This window comes from Apium graveolens, chromosome 7, assembly GCF_009905375.1.
Source record: "Apium graveolens cultivar Ventura chromosome 7, ASM990537v1, whole genome shotgun sequence".
Lineage (NCBI taxonomy): Eukaryota > Viridiplantae > Streptophyta > Magnoliopsida > Apiales > Apiaceae > Apium > Apium graveolens.
Genome location: NC_133653.1, coordinates 201203054 through 201228873, shown reverse-complemented (window position 1 = coordinate 201228873; position 25820 = coordinate 201203054). Strand labels below are relative to the sequence as shown.

Here is a 25820-nt window from a genome sequence, read left to right as displayed (position 1 = left end):
AAATGGAAGTATATAAAACTGTAAAGTGCTGCAATTAACAAAATGTACAAGGATTTGCTCACAGTCATTTTCAAGATGCTCCTCTAGCCTGAGCAGATTAATCTATTTCCTTGAAGATCTAGATCTCTTTCCAAGCTTTCTGTTGTTTTCTTCTATCTGATTTTGGAGCTGTCTGTGGAATTCCAGTTTATAAGATTATGGGAGATTTAGCATTTCTTGCATTTCCAAAAGAGTCTCATTACTAGAGATGCTCAATTGGTCTTCTAATATGAAGAATCTTCTAACTCCTTTATCATCCATGAATTCCATCAGCCAGTAGAGCCTCAGATGCACTCTACATCCTGTGTAAGGAATAGTTAGAGTCTTTGAAAGTGCATCTTCAGCTCTAATACTCCTCAGTTCTTCAATCTTCTTTAGAACAAGTCTTCTAGTTGTCACACTGAATCCAAAGTTCTTCTTGAAGGATGAATAAACCTTTATCAGCACAGATTGACTTTCTTGAAGGATCCTGTAAAGTGACCACTGTATTTTTTTTCTTCCCTTGTACTTGAATACTAGCCTTTCAGGTAAATTCCTGTAAGCATCAATCCTTCTAACTTCTTCCAGTTCATCTAGATAGAGGTTTAAGTTTGAGAATTCCTTAATGTCACAGATGTACATGATGTCTCCCTTGTTGACTTTGGTTTGAGCTTTGAATAGAGACTTGGATATTGAGAGTTGATGGCTTCACTTTCTTGACTGCTCTTGTCTTTATCTTCTTTGGCTTCATGAAGTGAGGTAGATTGAGTTCAGGTATTGGTAGACTATTCCAGCCTATTGGCTCATCCTTTGGAATGATAGGTTCACCATGAAAATCCTTGGATGGATCTATCTTTAATTCTTCATGTGCCATAAAGGTCATAGATGTTTGTGTTGTTGTAGAAATAGACTCTTTGGGAAAGTATCCTTCCGTCTCCTCATCACCGAAATCCAATTTTCTCTTTATTATTTGCTTGTACCTTGGCTTCTTTGTCTGTGGAGGTTTATTTTGCATTACTTGATCTTGAGATTCAACTGTTTCAGATGGTTGTACAGAAACTTGTTGTGTAGGTTTCACACCTTGTATCTTGTCCAAGATAGCAGCTTACTCCTTCTTTTGTTTGACCTTTTTAGCATCTAGAGCAGCTTGCTTCATTTCATGCTTCTTTTCTTGCTTTAATCTTGCCTTTTCTTCTCTCTTTGCTTCAGCAAATTGAGGGTGTCCAGCAAATTTCTTTACCATTCCTGAAAACTTTAGTAATTCTTCTTTTCAATGCTGAATCAGCTGGATCCTTGTAGAATGTTATGGACCTGGCCAACAGCTTCTTTTCATCAAGCTTTGGTGTCTCATACACTGTGTCCAAGGGGTTCTTTAGTGAAGATTTTGGATAGTTCACCCTTGGCTTCAAAACTAGCTTAGCTTTTGGAGATTTGATACAAGATGGTTGTCCTTTTTCCAGATTCTTCATGCTCATTTTATTCACAGATATTTGCCTGACTTGAGAGTGATGAATGGCTGATTTTTCTAGCTTCTTTACTAACCCAAATCTTTTTTGTATATCCTCATAAATTTTCTCCCAGTTGATTGGACTCAATTGTTTCTTCTCAGCTGCTCTCAATATGGCAGCTGCTTCTTTTATTAGATCAATACTGTTTATTGTTGGTGGCTTGGTGAAAGTAATTGTAGGCACAATTTCTCAGCTACCACCAATTGTTGGAGTAATGCAGTCTGAGCTTCTTGATTGTTTAGTATCTTGGCCATTGACTTCTCTACAGCAAATAGTCTTGAGCCCATGGCCTCAACTTTCCTGTTTAGATCAGCCTCCTTCCTAAGTTTGTAAGTAATTTCAGTCATGGTGGTTGCAGGGAGTCTAGCATCCTTCCTTTTTATAACATCCTTCTTGACTTCAGAAATTTCTTGCTTGATGGCATCCACACTCTGACTGTGTTGGAGGGCTTGAATCTTATGCAGCCGGAGTGCTTCAAGATGTTCTTTGAGTAGTTGATGTATGCTAGCATTGGAAGATGCCTGAATGGCTGCTTGGGTGTCATGAAGCAGCTTGAAAAGTGTTGATTGGAGATGTGAGTAGGAGCATTCTTTTGTGAACATCCAGGCAGGAATATCTACATCTCCCCCTATGTCCATGCTATCTTCCTCATCATCACCACCATCATCCCTAAAAGAAGTCTCATTCAGTTCCAAATCACTACCAATGTTGGAAGGCATAGTAGTGATTGCATCCTTTGATCTTTGCAAATATTGTGTTATATGCACCAAGTTCAGCAATCTTTCAGCCTCCTCATTGCCCTGTACAGCTAGAGTTTGGTAAGCTGTCACAGGGTGAGTAAATGTCTCAGCATCCAGGGAAATATAATCTATAATAGCTTGATATTCTTGCTGAAATAGCCTTTCCCTTTCTGCATCATTGACATTCATTGACTCATTTGCAATGGTTTCCACCCTTATCACTCATGTACCTGCATTTCTCTCTTGATCTCTCTTTTGTTGCATCAAGGTCTTACCTTGGCTCCCCACCCTCACACCCTCACCTTTACCATCTAAGGTGGGACTCCTCACACTAACTTTTTCCGATCCTGAAGAAATGGATTGCATTTGTTCAATCTTTTCTCTCCTTTTTCGTGGGAGCAACCCAGACTCTCACTCATTTCACTCCCTTCCCTCAATACTAGGAGTGATTGCACTACCACTAAGTCTTCTACACTTATGATAATTGATGAAATTTGAAGTTGTGCAGAGACACTCGACGGGTAAGGGATATCCGTCGGGTTAGCAGTTTGACTATCCGACGGATAACTGCTGTTAAACTTATCCGTCGGGATACAATCACCACTCAACGGATGAACACTATCCATCGAGAGAGTAGAAATAAATGAGTTTGGAGTGGAGACTATTATAGATTCTGTACAGATTGATTAAAATTTAGGCATAGATGTCTCAACAGTCTCAGAAAGAAATAGCAAGTGAGCCAACAAATCATCTAAAAGATGATGCTCACTTGCTTGGATTTTTGGCTTCTCCAAGAGACTTAAAGATGTAGAATTTGGAAGTGATGTGTTTATCATGTCAACATCCAAAGAGTGTGTGGGGGAATTTGGTGTTTCAGGGGCTTCAATTGTTAGATATTTTGGCTGTGACTCCACATTTATTGGAGCCACATCAACCTGACTTTGAGAAGGTGTAGTGACTGTGTCTTTAGCACCAGTTTGCATAGTGTGAACCCTGTGCATCCCCAAGGGTCTTTGATTTCTTCTTTCTAGTGTACGTTTGGGGTGTGCTCCTGGCCTAGAGCTTTGTTCAATAGTCACATCCTTTTGGGAGGATGCAACTAGTAATGAGCTTATATCCTTATTAAGCACTGCAGTTTGTTGGGAAACTACAGTGTGGCTTGGCTGGGAAACACTCACTCTCCCCTGTTCCTCTCCTTTCTTACCCACCTTCACACTCCCCTCTTTTGGTTTGGTGGATTATACAACTGGCATCTTTTGAGAGACTCGAGAGGGGGCTTTCTCTGACTTTGATTTTGAAATTTTGGGTTTGGTAGCTTGGGTAGGCAACTGTTGGGTCAATGACACAGTTGCCATGGATACACTGGAATGCAAAGAAGTATGTGAGACTGGAAGAGTAGAGATATATGAACTTACCTCACTTTTCCATAACAGGAAAATAGAAGAGTGGCACCTCTTTCTATAATAATGGCATCATTATTAAAAATCAAGCATAGTAAACATTTTTACCCCTCTTATTTAGCTCCCCTTACTTAAACCCCAACTCAATTATAACAAGATCACTAAAGTTGAAAATTTTATCAGTTACAAGCATGTAAAGCATGTTAAGCACAAAGATATTAACTGAATCAAAATTACTAATTTTACCAGAAAATACCTTTGTAACTACATCACATAAATAACTCCATTCCTTCCTAAGACCCAACCTCCTAATTTCACTTAATTTGGAAGTAGAGAGTGCATAGCCCAAAGAATTAAGCATAGTAACAATATCAGTGTCTGTGTGTGGTGAAGTTACAGTATTATCAGGAATTTTGAAACATGCTTTAACAATGTCACTATGAATACATAATTCCTTACCTTTAATAGTGAAAGTGATAGTCTTATCAGCTGAGTTGTATGTTGCAGTCGTCCACATCTCTTCAACAACTTTACAGTATATGGTGGGTGATTCCAGCATGGCATAGTTGAGTTTGCAGTTCTTCACAAAATCCATCATCTTGTGGTAGTCGTCAGACTGTTAAATCCCCTTGTTCACAAGAGTAGTGAAGTTGTTCTTCTTATAGATAAATCCAGTTTGAGACATTATCTTGACGACTGGTGCCATTGTTAGAGAGTAAAAACTTGCAGATAGAGAGTAAGTGCTTTTGAGAAAGAGAGAAGTTAGAGCAGATGATTTGAGAATGATAAAAGAAAAGCAATGAAAATGAATTATGCTTTTATACTATCTCAAAAATAACTATCAATAATAATAAAATAAAATAAAGTGACCAATAAGAATTTCCCAAAATAGCCGTTAAAAAAATAAACTGTAAAAATTACATGAATTATCCGTCGTGTTATGCTTACAAACGGTTAGTATACTCGATGGATAATGTTCAGAGAATCAACGGCTAAAAATAAGACAATTTGACGGATGAGGATAAATCAGTTATCCGTCGAGTCATAAAATATTCCAGAAAAATAATTGATTTTATTAACAAATTGTATACCGACGGATGATCAAACTCGATGGATAATGATCATCCGTCGAGATGTAAATTTTGACATAGCCAAAATTTCATCCAAGACTGAAAAGTCAATTAGATTTCGGGCTACATTACAACTTGCAAATTATCTGAAAAGATTAAAGAGTAATTAAGCATACCTAACTCACTTACCAACCTTGAAAAGGTGGATTCATCCAGTGGTTTGGTAAATATATCTGCAAGCTGCTTTTCACTTGGAACAAAATGTAGTTCCATAGTACCATTCATTACATGTTCCCTTATGAAGTGGTACTTGATGTCTATGTGATTTGTTCTTGATTGCTGTACTTTATTTTCAGTGATGGCAATTGCACTTGTGTTGTCACGAAAAATAGGAATTCTTTCCACTTGCAGACCATAATCTAACAATTGGTTTTTCATCCATAAAATATTGCATAGAAACTGCCAACGATAATATATTTAGCTTCATCTGTAGAAGTAGAGACTAAATTTTTCTTTTTACTGAACCAGGACACAAGCTTGTTTCCCAGAAATTGACAGGTTCCTGTTATAGTTTTTCTATCAATTCTACAACCTGCATAATCTGCATCTGAATAACCAGTTAGATCAAAACCAGAATCTCTAGGGTACCAAATGCCAAGTTTTGGTGTTCCCTTGAGATATCTGAAAATTCTCTTAATAGCTACTAAATGAGATTCTCTAGGATCAGCCTGAAATCTAGCACAAAGACATGTAGCAAACATTATATCTGGCCTACTAGCTGTGAAGTACAGAAGTGAGACAATCATGCCCCTATAACTTGAAATATCAATAAATTTTTCGGTAGTGTTTAATTCAAGCTTAGTTGCAGTGGCCATGGGAGTTTTTGCAGATGTGCAATCCATTAGAACAAACTTCTTTAAAAGATCATAAATGTATTTAGTTTGACTAATGAATATTCCATCACTAACTTGCTTAACTTGCAAACCAAGAAAGTAAGTTAGTTCTCCCATCATGCTCATTTCATACTTACTTTGCATCAATTTGGCAAACTTTTTACAAACTTATTCATTTGTAGAGCCAAAAATAATGTCATTTACATAAATTTGAACAAGTATGCTAGAGCCATTAACATTTCTAAAGAATAAAGTTTTATCTACAATACCTCTAGTGAAGTGATTCTCTAAAAGAAACTTTGACAAAGTGTCATACCAGGCTCTAGGTGCTTGCTTCAGTCCATAAAGTGCTTTCAAAAGATAGTAAACATATTCTGGAAAATTTGGATTTTCAAAACTAGGAGGCTGACTAACATAGACTTCCTCCTCCAAATCTCCATTTAGAAATGCACTATTGAGATCCATTTGATAGACTTTGAAATTAGCATGGGCTGCATAGGCTAAGAAAATTATGATGGCTTAATGTCTTACAACAGGAGCAAAGGTTTCATCAAAATATATTCCTTCTTGTTGACAATAGCCCTTAACAACCAATCTTACTTTGTTCCTGACTACTATGCCATTTTCATCCATCTTGTTTCTGATTACCCATTTAGTGTCTATTGGATTATTTTTTTAGGCTTGGGTACCAGCTTCCATACTTTATTTCTTTCAAACTGATTTAGCTCCTCCTGCATAGCTAAAATCCAATCAGGATCCAACAAAGCTTCTTCTACCTTCTTTGGTTTTTCCTTAGAGAGGAAACTTCTATTTAGACATTCTTCTTGAGTTGCTCTTCTTATTTGAACTCTAGAAGATACATGACCAATGATGAGCTCAAAGGGGTGATCCTTTGTCCATTTCCTTGGTTGAGGTAGATTAGCTCTAGATGAAGAGTCCTCATTGTTGTCTTGATGTGTCATTGAGTTTTGATTGTTAGAAACTCCCCCCCTGAATTAATGGATCTTTGATTTGAGAAAGGGGAACTTTCTGTAAGTGATCTATTCTGACTTCCAGTTTTTTTGATGCCCTGACGGATGGTTAATTTTGAGTACCGACGGATGAAGCTAGTTGTCTCCCGACGGATAAAGCAGATTGTCTCCCGATAGATGAAGCATTTTGCAACTCGACAGATGTTGAATTTTGTGCTTCATTGGTAGTGGATTTTTCTGCATTATCCTTTGATACTGTTTCTTGATAACTTTCATCATCACTGTCATCACTAACCATCTCCACATTATCAAATTTGAGGCTCTCATGGTACAGTTCTTCAATCTTTTTATCATCAAACACAATATGTATTGATTCCACAACAATATAAGTTCTCAGATTGTAGACTCTATATGCTTTACCAATAATATATCCAACAAATATTTCTTCATCTACTTTAGCATCAAACTTCCCATTATGATCAGTTTGATTTCTCAAGAAATAGCATTTGCAGCCAAAGACATGAAGAAAATTTAGAGTTGGCATCTTGTTCTTGAACAATTGATAGGGAGTCATGCATTTTTCTTGATTAACCAGAGAAATATTCTGAGTGTAGCATGCAGTATTGACAACTTCAACCCAGAAATATGTTGGTAACTTAGACTCTTAAAGCATTGTTCTTGCAGCTTCAATAAGTGATCTGTTCTTTCTTTATACTACTCCATTTTGCTGAGGAGTTCTTGCTGCTGAGAACTCATGCAAAATCCCACTTTCTTCACAGAATACTCTCATGACAGAATTTTTAAACTCAGTTCCTTTGTCACTCATGATTCTTCTAACTTTGAAATCAGGATGATTGTTGACTTTCCTTATGTGATTGATGATGCTTTCACTAGCCTCATCTTTGGACTTAAGTAAATATGTCCAAGAGAACTTTGAGAAATCATCTACAATTACTTGGAAAAATCTTTTCCTTGAGATGGACAACACATTGACTGGTCCAAACAAATCCATGTGTAGCAGTTGTAAAGGTTCTTTAAACAAATCCATGTGTAGAAAACTCCACTTGAGGAATGCCTCTAACCAGTTCTTTCTTTACAAGTTCATTCATGGTCTTGAAGTTTAGATGGGATAGCTTTTTGTGCCATAGCCAACTTTCATCTTGACTTGCTTTACTGAGAAGGCAAGTAAAATATTATGCATTTGATGAGTTAAAGTCAACTAAGTACACATTTCCTTTTCTCACTCCAGTGAGAGCCACTTTCTTGATCCTCTTGTTTGTCACAACACAGGCTTCTGAGTTGAAGGTTACTGAATTTCCTTTGTCACATAGCTGGCTGATGCTCAACAAATTGTGCTTGAGACCATCCACTAAGGCAACCTCATCAATGATAACATTGTCTTTTCAAATTAAGCCATATCCCACAGTATAACCCTTGCTGTCATCTCCAAAAGTAATACTTGGGCCAACTCTTTCCTTAAATTCTGTGAGCAGAGTAGAATCACCAGTTATGTGTCTTGAACAACCACTGTCCAAGTACCATAGATTCTTTCTATTTCCCTGCACACATTAAAATCAAATCAAGTTAATTTGGTACCCAAGTTTCCTTGGGTCCTGCCTTGTTAGCTTTCTTTTTTTGTTTCTTAGGTTTGATCTCATTTGACTTGGGGATATAAGCTTAATCCTTAGTCATTTGAGTTGGACCTTTGAAACCATTCATTATAACAGAATTATCATGCACATTTTGATTAACAGGAAATGGCCTGCTATTAGTAAACATGTTATTCCAGTAGGGCATGCTAAATGGCATTTGAGGCATACTAAATGCAGCATAATAAGGATTAGGTGCAAATGGCATATTAGCAAATTGTGCATTTATATTCTATGTAGAAATAGCATTCATAGGCATAGAAGGCATGGCATTTATGTTGGGAAAAGGAGGTGGCACAGATAAGGAAGTAGGCATGGCATTTTTGTAATTAACAGACAGATGATTTAGACTACCACACTTAACAAAGATTTTTCTTGGAGCATACTTATCAGGTGTGTAGTTATTATGCTTGTTAATCCCTACTTTACCATTTCTATTGTTTTTCCTTTTAGCCTCTATTTTAACCTCAATATTATCTAGTCTGTCATTCAATTGCTTGAAAGACAGATGACCAACATTCACTTTCTTCTCCTTCCTCACTTGACTAGATTCTCCTGAAATGAAGTTTTTGGAAACTGATCCATACTTTTCATTTAACTTGACAAGTTTGGCTATACTCACAGGTTTGATCACAGCCGACAGATGAGGATTTATGTCACTCGACGAATAATCCTTTTGGTTATCCGACGGATGACTCTCATCATCCGTCGAGTCCACATTTGTTAGCAATCCTTCAACCAAATTGGATTCCGGCTTCTCCTTGTTATTCTTCTAGGCTGCATCACAAAAGGACTCAATACCTTGAATTTTGGTAATTTGAGCATGAACATATCTAGATGTTTTCCATGCCTTAATCACCTCCTGTTCTCATTCAAGCTGCTTCTTCAAGATCTCTTCTTTCTTCAAGGACTCAGTTAATTCATCCTTAGCAATTTTACACTCAATTCTCAATTTTTCAAATTCAATAAACTGAGATTCTAGCACATTATTCCTCTCACTTAAAAATAAATTGTTTTCTTTGATTTTAGCATGTTCTTTAGTAATAGACTTAAGTGTAACACACAAATGATATAATTCTGTAGACATGTCATTTATTGCATCATTACACTCAGCTTTAGATAAATGTGCAAGTTAGTGGTGATTACCTTATTATCTCTGTTTAAGTGAACTAGATTCCTCTCACTTATCTCTGTTTCATCAGACTTGGCCATTAGGGCTAGATTGACATAGCTGACATCCTCATCCTTATCCAGACCATCTGCTACCCAGTCATTTTCTTGTGTAATGAAAGCCCTTTCCTTTTGTTTGAGAAACTCAAAATATTTATGTTTATAATCAACAGGCTCAAAGTTTTTCTTTCTGGAATTTGACTTTCTACACTCACTGGCAAAGTGCAAGCCAAGCCACATTTAAAACATTTGAATTTTCATTTATCCACCATGTTTCTATTTGGCTTAGCTGCTCCAAAGTTCTTCTTGAACTTGAGCTTGGAAAATCTTCAAGAAAGAAATGCTAGATGTTCATCAATGTCATCCATATCATCTTGGCTCAAAGAATCTTCATTTTCTGCTACAAGCCCCTTGCCCTTATTTTCACAGACCTTTGAAGTAGATTCAACAGCTTCTATCTTCATCTCCTTCTCTTTCTCTAACTCAGCAACCAGTGCAACGGACCCTCCTTTCTTTCTCCCTTTCTCTATTCTTTCATCTTGCTCTATTTCAAGCTCATAAGTCTTTAGAATGCCATACAGTCTCTTTAGTGTAAACTCCTTGTATTCTTGTGAGTTTCTCAAGGAGACTGTCATTGGTTTCCATTCTTTTGGTAGGGATCTCATAAATTTAAGGTTAGGATCTTTGGTTTGGTAGACTCTTCCATGCAGCTTTAGAGCATTTAGTAGTTTTTGAAATCTACTAAAGATATCAGTGAGAGTTTCACCTTCTTCAAGGGAGAAATTCTCATATTGCTGAATTAGTAGCTGCATCTTGTTTTCTCTAACTTGTTCAGTACCATCACAGATTATCTAAATTGTATCCTAAACTTCCTTTGCAATTTTGCAATTGATGATGTTGTCAAATATGTCACAATTAACTCCATTCAACAGAATATCATGGCCTTCTTGTCCTTCCCGACTTGTTCAATATCAGGATCTGACCATTCATGCCTTGGCTTGGGAACTGATGGTTCATTTCCAGTTGCAGCTCTCATTGGTACATGAGGGCCTCTCTCTATGCAATCTACATAGGCCTCATCTTGAGAAACTAAATGAAGATGCATCTTTACCTTCTAGTGATGGTAATTGTCTCTGTCCAGAAAAGGAATCTTGACTCCAACATCCTTCTTGTTCATCTTGTTGTTTTTTGTGATCTTTAAACTCTTTGTTCTTTAAGAGATTGCTCTGATACCAATTGTTAGTCCCTAACAATGCAACAAGAATTACAGAAGCGGGGGTTGAATGAAATTCTTGAACCTTTTTCTGAATTATAAAATGTTCTAACTTAAGATATATATATATATATGACAGTGTTTTGATTTGCAAATTGCGGAATAACAAGTAAAATATGAATCAAAACACAAACTAATAAAAATGCAAGTCTTTAAAAATTTCTGGTGGATTTGAATGTATCCACCAGATATATATATATAGAACTCTATGAAGCTTGAATAACTCACAGCTGCTTACAAATAAGAACAACTAAACTTAAAGAAAAATGCTAAGGATACAGCTTACAAATGTTTCTCTGAGAAAATACTTGCTTAGTCTCTCTGTTGTTCTAATTGCTACACTTGGTTTATATATCACCAAGATTACACAGTAATAAAACAAGATAATAAAACAAAACCTATCAAGTCTAATACTATGTTGCTTCATTACTCTATTTCGGCATCTTTGAATATCTTCATATTAGCATAGAAATGACAATGCTTCTTTGTTCTCAAAAACCCAGTTGAATAGGCTTCCACATTCCTTTTACATACACACGATGCATGTGACTGTGTTGTCACTGTCAACAGATATTCAAATTGATTATCCGTCGAGTTGCCTTGTTGATCATTCGTCGGGTAGCTTTGTTGACTTCATTTCATTTATTCAGAATTATAAGACATCATCCATGTATAATTAATCAACATATTCTGCATATCTAATTAAAGTCAACATGACTTATATGCTACTACAGAATCTAAACAAAGGTGTTTGCAGAAATGTGCTTCATGACTTATTATTACATAAGCTACTCACTCGATGAATAACAAATTATCATTCGTCGGGACTATATTGAGTCATCCGTTGGGACTATATTCTTTATCCGTCGATTGCTACAAAATTCACTCAGTTAAATCTACTAAGGTGTGTTTTTTAATGAAATCATCAAGTTCATAACAGATACACAATAATCAGACTTGGAAATTGTCTAAACTGCCACCTAGGAAGAAAGTTATACGGCTGAAATGGATATTTAAGTTAAAAAAGGATGTTGAGGGAAGAATTGTGAAGCATAAACCAAGATTAGTACCCAAAGGTTATGTTCAAGAGCGTATAGTTGATTTTGACGAAGTCTTTGCTCCTGTGAAAAGGCCTGAAATGGTTCATTTTCTATTAGCTTTGGATGCTAAGAACAAATTAGAAGTTCACCATCTCGATGTCCCTGAAACAAAGGTGTGTTGCTTTATCATCTTGTGAGGTGGAGTTTATGGCTGCAACTGCAACAGCTTCCCAGGCTATCTGGATTCGTAATGTTTTAAGTCAGATAACATCATACTATACTGGACCAGTTGTATTGTCTATCTATAATAAATCATCTATAGATTTAGCAAAGAATTATGTATTTCATGGCAGGAAAAAACACATACATATCAGGTATCACTTCATAAGGGAATGTATTAAGAGGGGAGACATTGTTCTGGAGCATATGAGTAGTGAAAACCAGAAAGTGGACATCTTAAACTTTGGTTATATGTTATTTTCAAATAAAGAGTTGTCAACGTCTATTTTGTGTAGTGTTTGTTTTCAGGTCCGTTATTTTAGGAGTTTTGATTGAGTCAAGGCAGTAGAGTTAGTGTAGGTTCTAGGCAGGTGATCGTGTCCTGTTTTTTAGCATTTTCGGTTTCGTAGTTTCCTTGTATTTCTTTTATATTGCCTCAATTTGCAGAAATAAGAAAATGTGTTTTTCTGGCAAGCTATGTTTTTGTTTTCTTAGATTCATATAATTCAGTTAATATAAATATATTGACAATAAGTACCACACATGTTGTTTGAGCAGAACTTTAACTTTAGTTTTAAAATGAACTTTTATTTGAAGTTATTGTATATACAAAAGATGAGCAAATTAAAAGCCCCAACAAGTCGAACCCATATGTGTGCAATATATATTGGAACCCATATATTTTTTTTTCTTTTTGTAATTTAAATCTTTCAAAAAAGATGACTAAATTCAAAAAAATTGTTAACTAAATATCTAGATACAAAAAAGAGCAGAGAAGTATATTAATCGATCCACTGGTTAACATATTTAAAAAAATTACCTTATTATACTTTATTTCATATCATCGAATATGCTAGTAGTTAGCATCTCGAACATACGAAACAAATAATCATTATACAAGCACGTGAATTCATCACTAACACGGCGAAAAATTATTACGTTAAAGATGCTCAAAAGAAATAATTCCATAAACCGAATGTGTACTTTATATTTACACCATTGACATTCATTGCAACCCAATTTACAGCAGTAGACACACTATTGACCAGAGAATAAACCATATAATTAGTAATTCTACTCTGATTATGTTTCATAATAAAATATAAAATTATGTGTCAAATTAATAAAGATTACATATCAAATTTTAATCAACACCCAAATATATTTTTTTGTAACATAATTAGATTCGGGAAAATAAAGTGACGGGAATGGGAAGGTAAAGAAAGAGAACATGAAGCAGGGAAGGGAAAGAAGGGAGAGAGGGGTGGGATAGAGAGGGGGGAGGGAGATTACCAATGACGAATGCAACAGTCTAGGATCGAAGAAGTTAACAAACCCAATTAGGTAGAAGTGATGGGAAAATTAACAAGAAAAAATATGTTACATGACTATTTATGTATACATATTCAATCGTTAGTATTGACATACTTCATACCAGAAATATAAGTTAGGAAATTGCTCGGATAGATGAATGAGGTGTGATGGTTTCCAGGACCAATGTTTCCATCGAGCGATGTTATAATGGACAGAGTTTGTTTTGGGGAAGAATAGACTAAAATTGGCCCGACCACTATTAAGTTTCAGTTAAACTATTTTTTTAATAAATAAAAAATTTATTTTACATCGTATTAAAGACAACCAACGTATATACAATCACATATATATCGAGTGCTGAAAAATTGATGTATATGCTGAGTATTTGTAGTAATCTTATAAGATGGTGAACCAGACCTGACGTAAAATAAGTTTTTATACGTCGACCAATTTAGAGACGACGTATATGTCACCCTTATACATTGGTTATTTACTGAACCGACGTAAATGGTACTTTCAGAAGGTTAATATATGTCGCCTTTTTAAAAAAACCCGATGTATGAAGTCTTATATACATCGAATTCTTCTATGTGCATCGTAAATTAGGCGACATAAAAGTTTTATTTTGTACCAGTAAATTTGATGTCTATGACTGGTTGTATGAATGAATATTCCTTGGAATTGCCTGGTATTTATTTAGGGAAATGCAATATTCAGGATGTGTATTTCAATTATTTTTTAGGCTAAAACTATGTTGCAGCATGTACTAAATCTGTTGTAAATAATTAACCTTTTTTAAGATAAAAGATGTTGCTACAGGTATGTTGCCATAGGTAAACAACTAGGTCCATATGTGGGCCCCACATATAGGTCCCACGTATGGGCCCCACAGATAGGCCCCGCATGTGGGGCCCCTATGAGCCCCACAATTTTGAAAAAAATTCTAAGATCTTTTGCAACACACTAAGTATGTTCCTATATAGTCCAAAATATATTATTATTGAGATCTATTGTAATAGAGATTGGTATGTTGCAATAGAGTAGTTTTTATGCTGCTATAGATATCTATACTAACTAGCTACGAGTCAACATAGCTTTGTTGTTGCCTTAGTACTTTTCGGGTCTTTAGCAATATTTTTTTGGTCCTATATATAGCAACAGAGTTATGGAGTTGCTTAAAGCAATCTATGGTGTAGTGAAAGGTCCACTTATTCAGAAGAGATAAAAAATAATCCAACTATACATATGTTAAAATGGTTACAAAAAAATGTTAAACCCAAAATTTCAAGAATTTTTAATCATTTGAACTTGATTACTTTAATAAATAAAGTCCGTACGCTTTTAGTGAAATTTTGTCATATCACTAAAATTTATAGATGGTAAAATCTTTATGGTTGAATCATTCATAAGTATTTTTTTTAAAAAAAATTGAAACATCAATATGGAACTAAATACCGATTAAATTCACTACTAGAAAAAGGTCAATAGACCTCAGTTCACTAATGTCTATTTTGTTCAAAACCGATGTCTTCGTGGGTGTAGAAACTACACCATAAGTGCACATAGGCAATGGTTTTTATCCAGCGTTGTACGAAAAGCGTTGCATTATCTACAAAATTTTCAATTTTTGCAACACAGTGGAGAAGGCGTTGCAGTACATTGAAGCTACCGTTGGTAATAACTTTTAGCGTTGCGCAACATGCAACAGTAGAGGTCACAGCATTGCATTAGATATTTTTTTTATTTAATAAATGCTGACATGGAAAATAAATCTGAGGTGGCATATTTGGGACCCATAGTTGATGACGTGGCATGCAGACGTGCATGATGTGGCATGTTGACCTGTCATGCCACGTCAGCATTTGGGCCCCATATGTGGGACCCACCGGTGACGTGGCATGCTGTCGTGGGACCCACATGGGGACCCAAAATGCTGACGTGGTGAGCTGACGTGGCACTTCAGGCGTTGTATTTGCTTTCTGGTGTTGCAGTAGGTGATTTAGTGTTGCCTTAGTTATTGTACTATTCTTAAAATTTATTTGTTATATTCATGTTCTAATTTTTTTTAAATAATTTTTAATTGATCCAATAGTACGGATGTTGTTTCCTACTAGTTTTAGAGATGCATAATTTTTTTTAAAAAATAGATTTTATATCACGTGCTTTTATAATAGTCAAACCACAGTGGACACGTTCTTTTATGATGATACCTACTAAATTTAGAGATGTCTAAATGTTTTTTAAAAAATTTAGATTTTATAGCGTTTGTTTTTATAATAGTCAAATTACGGTGAACATGGGTTCCTATAACCCAATCTTGTCCCGAATGATGATTCTATTTTTTTAAAATTTTTGTTCAACGATCCACCGTACGGATGATGATACCTACTAATTTTAGAGATTCTATTTTTTTAAAAAAAATTAGATTTTATATCGTGTGTTTCTTAATTAGTCAAATTACGGTCAACACCGGTTCCTATAACCAAGTCTTGTCCCGAGTGGTGATTCTATTATTTTAAAATTCTTGTTTAATGATCCAACCGTACGGATGATGTTATCTACTAATTTTAGAGATGTATAATATTTTTTTAAAAGAATAGATTTTATATCGTGTGTTTTTATAATAGACAAATTACGGTCAACACAGGTTCCTATAACCAAGTCTTGTCCTCAGTGGTGATTCTATTTTTTTAAAATTCTTTTTTGACGATCCAACTGTACGGATGATGTTTTCTACTAATTTTAAAGATGTATAATATTTTTTTTAAAAGAATAGATTTTATATCGTGTGTTTTTATAATAGACAAATTACGGTCAACACGAGTTCCTATAACCAAATCTTGTCCCGAGTGGTGAGCCTATTTTTTTAAAATTCTTGTTCAACGATCCAACTGTACGGATGATGATACCTACTAAATTTAGAGATGTATAATTTTTTAAAAAAAATTAGATTTTATATCGTGTGTTTTTATAAGAGTCAAATTACGGTCAACACGGGTTCCTATAACCAAGTCTTGTCCCGAGTGGTGATTCTATTTTTTTAAAATTCTTGTTCGATGATCCAACCTTCGGATGATGTTACCTACTAATTTTAGAGATGTACACATTTTTTTAAAAAAAATTAGATTTTATATTAATTTTTATAGATATTGAAAAATGGGGAAATATAATAAAAATATGATGTTTTATTTTTATAATTATCTAGACAATTGTTTGAGTGTATAGTAATTTTGGTAAATTTTTAAAAATTTCCTAGCTATTTAATATTAATTTTTAATTAGTCTTTAATTCAGTAAATAGAAAATCAGCCACTTGATCGCTACGTGGAAGAAGAGTATTGGATGGTGAATGCATCACGCGGATCAGCAACTTCACTTTTCATCAGGACCATCCAATCAATTTAAAAAAACACAATTTAGATAAATCCTGATCGCTGGTTCATATAAACTCCAAAACCTATAGCAGTGTACAACTTTCTTACGCTCATCAGTTTTTCCTACGCTCATCAGTTCTTCCCCGTTTCCTGTGAATCTTCCAACTTTTCCGCTAACAAAACAATTCAGATAAAAATCATTTCTTTTAATCCTTTGTGAAATCCAACCATGGCTAATACCGATCGAGTGGAGAATGTTTGGGGCTTTCGATTGTTTGAGGGAGAGGAGAGGGGAGGGTTCGAGAGGGACGAGGGCTGGGGAAAGAAGAGGGACGAGAAAGGTGCCGATTGATAAGTAGGTGCAATGGGGGTGTTGTGGGTGCTGTTAAGCCTAAGGGGTCGAATCCATTTAGCAATAATTTTTCAGTGCAACAATTGTTTTAATATTGAAGAGGCTAAAAAGATTCATTTATGTATGATTAAAGACGGGTTGTTTACGGATATGTTTTTGTCGAATACCCATATTAATTTGTATGTTAAATTGGGTGATCTGGGTTGTGCAAGGTTGGTGTTTGATGATATGTATGAGAGAAATATGGTGTCCTGGGCTTGTTTGGTTTCTGGGTATGTTCAGAATAGTTATGCTATTGGGAGTGTTTTGAGAGGGTGTTATAAGCTTGGAAGTAGGGGTGTTGGACTTGGATTGCAAGTTCACGGGTTGGTTCCGAAAATGGTGTGCATTTGATGTTGTTGTTTGTAATGTGTTGATTTTGCTTTATGGAGGGTGTATGGAGTTTCCGGATAGCGGGTTTCGTGTTTTTGGTGTGATTTTTGTGAAGAATTCGGTGTCTTGGAATTACAACCCAAAGTTCTAGTGAACATCTGATGCTGGAAGATGCGGCAGTTAGGAGCAATTCATACCAAGAAGATCTATGTCCCTCTCAACTTAGAGACGCTGATGCATCAACCTCAGGTGGAAACACGTCATATGCAAATGATGAAACAAGCATGAATGACTCATTAATGATGGTTGTCTGTGAACAAAGGGCTCCTGGTAAGGAGATAGTCTGTAACAAGCAAATTAAACAAATTCCACATGACTATCAATATAATTGCTGAGACAGGGGATTCCTGGTTCAATTTCCAGAAGATGAAATTGCCAAAAGGATGTGGGTGAGCATCCCTTTCAATATAATTTCCTAAGGTATATAATGTGTTTTTATATATTAATATAAGTACAATAATACAGGTATGAGTTCCAAATGCAGTATGGATCCATTGGGTGGTCAGTTGGTGCAACTCTAGGGTATGCACAGTATGGACCATACATGGTGTTAACTGTTGGAAATCCCGACATTTTTATCAGAATCATTCCTTCTTTATTTCACAAATTCTATATCCCTTGCAGGTTACTGCTCAAGATGTGTCGACAAAATTGCGATGCTGTCATAATCAAATCATTTTCCCGATAAATAATGATGGTTATACCATTGAGATCCATAATGGACCATAAAATGTGATCAAGAACTGGAACTACACTGCACTGGTTGATGCGATTCATAATGGTGAAGGCAAATGCTGGACGACTAAGGTAAGTCGAGAAAACTTTATACATAATTTATCATTTACTTACAAGTTAGAGCAGTGAAGCTTATTTTAAAAAAAAAAAGTATTGTTGACACCGATATTTCTTGAATTGTTCAGATCCATTGTGAGAAAGATCTTGTTAAAGCAATGGAGACAGGAATGGGAGAAAAAAAGATTATCTTTGCTTCATTGAAGTGATATGTCACAAGGATGATACAAGAAAAGAGCTGCTCGAGTGGGGATCTAGGGTCTCTGCTGCCAACAACCGCCCACCGAACCGCCAGTAGATCTTTTGTTGTTCCTGCTATCTGCTGGAGTAAGATTACGTGCTGATCTTTGTTTAGTGGATTATGAATCTTTAATTACGGATTAATCATTTTATTTACAGTAACATTTTCAAGTTCAATTCAATTATGTTTTTTGACTTTCTATACATATACATATGTGTCTTCATCTAATATCGAACTACGGGACCTGATGACCAAATTTAAGATCCTCTTTCAGAAATTGGCACTATTAGACTTTGTTTCATTGGATTCCTCTTCATTCCATAGTCTACACTATCACAAAGACCATCTGCTTCATTACTTTGTGTATGGTCTATACTCTATCTACCAACAACTTTTGCTTTATAAGCTAGCATTCTGAAGCTCCTTTCCGGAAGTAGTTTAGCAGTGGCTATTGTAGGGATGAGTTTTAGTTTTCAGGAGAAATTTATAATTAAAGTAGTTGGTCAATGTGTATCATGGTGGCTATGTGCTAAAGAGCTAGGTTGTACTAGGATGTTCAAAAATAATTCACAAAGTTGGTTTATAAAATATTGGCTAAGAGTTGGCTGGAAATGTAATATATGTATCTTGCTATATTCTCCTTGAATACTCTTACAACTTTTATCTAGTTCTTTGCTATCCTCTGTTCCTCTCCGAAATCTTTAAAATTCCTTATGTTTCGTATTCTTTTCAAAAATCTTCTCAGCTTTACTTTTCAGTTTTTAGAACTAAAAGCCAAATTTCACGTCAACTTTTATAATAGTAAAATATGGAATCCCAAAGTTGAAGCATATATTTATTTCGTTGTCTTTCATGAAAACATGTAAGAAAGTGATAAGTGAATATTTAAGAGAGTGAAATTTAATAGCTTCTAACCAGCTGTGACATGATAATAGTTTGTTGTGTTTCTTGTGGTCTTATCTCATCCTTTCTTTAATGAAATATTTCAGTTTTTCTTATATCTCTCCTAATCTCTTTTAGGCTGTTAAGGATGACTTCGAAAGGATCCGAATTCAAAATCCAGAGAAAGGCCCATTTCATGTCTCTGGAAAGAATATCGATAATCTTAATAATGACTGTGAAAGAGGGGCATGGTTGTCTTAGATAATATGGTGAAATTATGTGCAAAGCAATTTTTTTGGATAGAAGACTAATATGTCAGTATTTTCTTGTTTTGGTTGCTTGTCGCGATCCTACAATTAAATGTATGTCCATGCATACTATTTATTTAGTTTGTACCAGAATAATGTGCAATGTTATCTCAGTATAGGTTTGCCTATAATGCCCTAAGCCGGAGCATGGTTTTTCTTATAAATTTTTGTTTTGTTTGACAGTATTCACTCGACTATCTGATTATTATCTAGTAAAATGGTTGCTTTCAGGAATTGCTAAAGATATTGGTTCGAACTCAACAAAGAAGCGTAAATCTACAAGGATGCCTTTCCTAATGCTGTTTAAAGCCATCTCAAACACAGGCATTTTTGTCTCTGGATCACATCGACTGGAAGTTCTCTACCTGGCTGGAAACAAACACATTCTGCTTTACAACGTCAAAATGAGTTATAAGGCTATAGTTAAGATGAGTAGGTGACATTATTTAGAAAAGAAAAGAAAAAAATTGCTCATTTGTTCCTTTGAAGTTAGGATTTGGTACTTTGATAGTTTAGTAAGTTTTAAATTTCATTCGATGTTTGTTGTAATGATTGTTGGATGCCTTGTTTGGCAGTAATAATGTAAAAGCAGAATAACTATGTCAATTTTTTTAATTTTTGAAGTGTTGCATTTGACACTATATGATGTTGCATAAGACTAAAAATGATGTTACATATGAATAAAAATGGTGTTGCGAATGACTAAAATCAGTGTTCCATTACATATTGTGGGACCCACTATTGACATGGCAAAAGTGGGGCCCACTGCTGATGTGGCAAATGTGGGACCCCTTGCTGACGTGTCAAATAGGGTCACTGCTGACGTGGCAATATGACATGTCACTTGCCACGTAGGACACAGTGGTGATGTGGCTTCATTTTATACAACACTAACTGTTGTTGTCATTGTACGCTTTTACTGTTGCAAAGGACGCATAATGCAACGCTTTCTGGTGTTGCAGAATTCATTTTCTTAAGGCTCTACGACCACATCCACATTGGCAACCCTGCCTGGTGTTGCCTATTACCTTATGCAACACCATTTAGGCCTTATGCAATTGTATAGTAGGGGTTGCCTTTGTGCACTTATGGCGTAGTGAGAGAAAAGTATTTTCTTTTTCACATCCGTTGAAAACTGTTGTCAAAAGTCACCCCAGACATCAGCTGCATGAAAACACTGATGTCTAATATGTACATAGACATCAGTTTTAGACGATATCTCATTATATAGACATGAGCTATACACTGATGTTTGATTAATTTAATATTGATGTGTTCGTGGGGGTAGAGATTGAGATTTTTACATCGGTTTTTAAAAAAAGTTTATAATGTAAATAGACATTTTGGACATTATTCACATTTATATACACTAATGTTAAATATTTACATGGTCTAACAATATACATACCAAAAAATGTTAAAACCAAAAACCAATAAATGTTATCATATTTAAATAACTAAAAGATTAATTATCATTACAAAACAAATTGAAATACATTATTTATCATTAACAAAACAATCCAAAGAATTTTAGTATACAGCAAGAAAATAAAAAACATGATTTTCCAAAACTACTAAATTATCAAACCTATTGCAGCTAGTATATACAGAAACAGGGCACCATTTACTCATGATGTCCTTAATCCACCATCATGTGTTGCTCTTACATTGGCTTCATCCTGCCAAATTTAGTAAAATAGTCATGTATGTATTGAGATAAAAGAATAATATACTGATTAAAAAAATTATGAAAGCTGTTATGAGGAGTTACTATTAGTCTAAATGGGTTGTTTAAAGTAGATTTTAAAGTAGATCCCGAAGAAGCAAGTTCTTTTGAGTGCAGCAGCTTTGCTAGCCCAAATGGCTTAAATAAAATGCTTAGTAGAGGAGATTAGAAAGAACTTTTAACCTGAATATGCACTTACACAACACAGTGACTATGAGGAAGCTTAAGTGTGTACCTGAATATCATCACCGGATAGGATAACCACTAGTTCGGCTAAAAATAAGTTTAACACCTGAGTTTTTGAATCTGGTAAAGATGGCACAAAGTAACAGCTCCCATATACTGTTAAATCTGAGGCATAAAACTTATAGCAAACATTAATCTAACACTCCTTTAGTATTGCAAATCATGACATCTAGGAATGTTGAAACCAGACATTTTAGAGCAAAATTTGGAGGGGCAGTAGCCTGACATTGGCTTAAACAAATAGTGGTAAACAAGTACATCAGCCTAAGCTACAGACTAATGTTTCAACGTGTATTTGGATATTTATGACGACTAAAATGAGGGGAAAAGATTAAAAGAACTGTTTCAAAGTAATGTCCTGCCCCTGCATAGTTTACTATTTAAAATTTTCCAACTGAAGAATAATGGGCAAAGCAAAATAACTTGCCGGAATATATGAACTAGTAGTATAAGAGTTTAGAAAAATATTGAACAAGATAAACCAGACAGAAGATCTGAGCCAAGGATGTTATTACCTCAGAATTGTAGAACCTAAGTTCCCACCTATAATTAAGGGCTCCATCTAACATCTCAATAAGGTGTGTAGGGTTCCTAAAATCCATAGATGTGCCTTCAGTTGAACGGATCAAAAATCCAATTACACCACTGCACTGCCATAAAGAAGTCATATTTAATAATAAAACCATGAAGAAATAAATATTCTGATTTGTATCAAACCATAAATGTATAGATGCTGTTTACTAACAGAGGAACTCATTAAAAAGAGTTGACTAGTATATGTTAAAAAGAAAATCTAGCTAATACAACAAGGCATTAATGCAACCACATACTTTTGCCATATTACAAAATACACCTCCAGGTCTCAGTGCAATTAAAAATGCCAAATGCCAAAAAATTCAAGTTGGATTTTGATGCCACCTTTAAATTCTTTGCACCTCCCTCATCTACTTTGTCTTATTGTACAATAATTCTATGAACATGATTAAGATTTGAGACACTATCAAAATTAATACTTCCCAAAGGACACTAAGTTATTTTCCATAATCCATGGACTGCTTTAAATCCTAACTTTAGCACTTTAATTTTTTGTCTCATCAATACCATGAAACTTCCCGTCTTCTCTAACACATACTTCATTTTATTATTGTCCTCTTATTTAACTACCAACTTATATGCTTTTTCCAATTAAACATCACCTGTAGACTGCAACTAGATCATCGTAAAAATGTATTAGTTTACATGGAATATTTTATGAAAACATTATTTGGTTGAAAATATTTAAGTTCGGCAAAAAATAAATATGTTTAAAAAATAATATGTTTTATCATTGTTATGATAACAATGATATCCAAATATATATAGTGTACTTATTATATCTTCTTTCATTATTTATGCAACAAAATATATAAATAATTTATTAATCACAAATATCTATATATATATATGTGTGTTTAAAGTATTATTTATATTTATAGTAAATATGAATTTTTAAATATATAAGAAAATATATTAGAATAATCATATTATAACGCGGCTTTTTCGGGCTTTTATTCGAGACGGGCCGGGCCGGGCTTTGCCTAGGGCCCGTTGAGGCCCAACGCCTGGGCCGGGACCGGGCCGGGCTTTGACCGGGCCGTGCTTGACCGGGCTTTGACCGGATCGGGCCGGGCCAGATTTTTGGGCCCGGTCTTTTGGTGCATCTCTACCGGCAGTTCTCACACAATTTTCAAATCTCCTAGTCCAAGATGATGGCTGCTCTGGTCTACACAACTATACTGACTATCAGTCCAAGTGTGTATACATTAGATCAAACAAATCATGCAAGCCAAAAGGTTATATAAACTGCCTTGAAATCTTTTACTGCAGCTGTGGGTAGTTCCGTGTGTTGGGCTATTCCCTTCTTCTCCTCTGGCTTGTTTTTTTGTTTTATTTACTTGCTAATACAGCTTCTGAGTACTTCTGTCCTTCCGTCGAAAATCTGTCGAAAATTCTTATTCTTTCTCCAACTATAGCTGGTACTACTCTGCTTCCATTGGGAAATGGTGCGCCTCATGTTATTGCTAGTATTGTCTCTTTTACGAAATCAGGTATTGGTGATTTGGCCTCAACAATGTCTTATCTGATGCAATTAACACATTTAATTATAGGCATTTAGCATTGTGATGCAAGTATATTCTGCTCAAGAGAAGTGGTGTATAAGAGTTTAAGATACTATCAGGCATATTGAAAAAGTCCAACAAGTACATGAGGTGTAAACACAAATTAATTAGGTTGGATACATTATTAGTGAACAAGTGATTAATAAAAAACTAGTTGTGGTTTATCGAAAAGTTTAATGGTTCACAAACCTACAGGACTGAACACTTCAATAAAAATAGGTCGCCACATAGCATCCTATGTATTAAATTTTCAACAAAAATGTGGCTGCTAAATAAACTTGGGCAACTGTAATAGAATTAAAAAAAGTGTCTATATTGTTATCGTATTCATTCAGATGTTAATTCACGAAGTACCTTACAGCTATAGTTTGAATCCCTTGGAAATTAAATCGTCCCTACAAGAGACACTGAAAACATGTATCATTAGAACACAAAGCTTCAGTAAAATTAATTCACACTAACTTTCTTGGTATAAAACAGTAGCAATCACTCTAAGAGCTTCTGAAACTCTAAGTGAAGCTTCATTCCACCAATGTGTAAGTGTCACATCCAGCGTAGATAACTTCCATCTTTTTCCTTTATCTACAATATCATAAACGAGTAAAACATACAAAGTCGTACTAAACCCCTTAAAAGATGAAGTATAATTTTAATCTTAACCCCTTAAAAATACATACAAGTAAAATACATTCATGTATTGTACTGCAACCATGCTTAAAAATTCAAAAAATATATTCAGAAAATACATGAAAAAATTGATTAAACGAAAAGTGAAATCGAAGACTTACACAATCTGAGAAGGAGATGAGAAACGGGTACACCGAGATGAGAAACAAGATCTGAAAAATACTTATAAATTAGGGCTCAATTAAAAAACAAAAACAAAAAAGAAAAACAAATATGATAAATAGTTACAAATCAGGGCTCTATTGGTTGACTTGATTACAGCTTGATTAGGGCTCGATTCTGCTCCATTTAGGGTTGTATGTAGAACATATTAAAACTCGATTGCTCGATTAAGGTTTGATTGATGGTAACAGAGATGGAAATAGATAGGGAGTGATGTTAAGGGATGAGATAGAGAGAAGAGGGGGGAGATAGATGTATATCTGGTGAGATGAGAGAAAAACAGCGGGGAAATAGAGAAAAAGAAATGGGGGCATAGGTGGGAAACAGGGAAAATATTTGGAAAAGTACAAAAGAGGAGGAATTATTCCCGACCTTCTATTTTTTTATTTTTTTAAATTTTAACATAGACATCGGTTAGTTAAGGACTGATGCGAATACTAAACTTTCACAACGGTTGTTAAACGACTGATGTGAAAGTTAGTATTTAACATAAGTTAATTAAACACAACCGATGCAAAACATAGGGTTATATTTTTAAAAAAAATACTATTAGAAATCGGTTATTTAAAAATATTATGTAAAAACATATCTTTAACATCGGGTTGAAAATAACCAATCTTAAACATGATTTTTACATCGGGTTTTTTCCGACTGATGTTAAAAGGGTGATGTCTATTGACTTTTTTCTAGTAGTGAAATGTACTTGTCACCACTGGTTGACTGGTAAAATAGAAACCAATTTAATTTATTTTTTTCTGAAAATTTTGTCGTATCACTATATATATGGATCTTGACATCTAAACTGTTGAATCATTCATAAATATTTTTATGGAAATCGAAACATCAATATGGGACTTAGCACTAGTTAGTGGTATTAATCAAGCTCATATTTGAATGTTAAAAAGACAAACCAAATAAAATAATTTTGATCTGAAACTTTGGTTATACCACTAATATATATATATGTATATATTTATATATATGTATATATTTATATATATATACATACATATATATTGATATCCATACGGTTGGATCAATGATAAATATTTACAAAAAATTAAAATATCAATTGACTAAACACTAGTAAGCGGTACTAGTCAAACCGATTCTTGACTGTTAAAACTGTAAATAAAATAAAATAATTTTGATCATAAATAAAGGTTATATCACTCATATATATAGAGAGAAAGAA

General features: G+C 34.7%; 2 long non-coding RNA genes across 7 annotated transcripts; one reads left to right on the top strand and one right to left on the bottom strand.

Annotated features, from left to right (window-relative positions):
* Positions 1-16711: 16711 nt before the first annotated feature.
* LOC141670944 (uncharacterized) lies at positions 16712-20239 on the top strand. 5 transcript variants are annotated; one of them, XR_012554842.1, is made up of 4 exons: positions 16712-17842; positions 18047-18229; positions 18343-18541; positions 19877-20239. It is a non-coding gene; the product is annotated as an uncharacterized LOC141670944 (long non-coding RNA). The 5 variants fall into 5 exon arrangements; XR_012554844.1 differs by having other exon boundaries at positions 19476-20239; XR_012554843.1 differs by having other exon boundaries at positions 16712-17811; positions 18343-20239.
* Positions 20240-23152: 2913 nt separating this feature from the next.
* Positions 23153-24904, bottom strand: LOC141672971 (uncharacterized). 2 transcript variants are annotated; one of them, XR_012555754.1, is made up of 4 exons: positions 24692-24904; positions 24565-24615; positions 24131-24358; positions 23153-23736 (listed from the first exon to the last, which is right to left on the bottom strand). It is a non-coding gene; the product is annotated as an uncharacterized LOC141672971 (long non-coding RNA). The 2 variants fall into 2 exon arrangements; XR_012555753.1 differs by having other exon boundaries at positions 23153-24358.
* Positions 24905-25820: the final 916 nt, after the last annotated feature.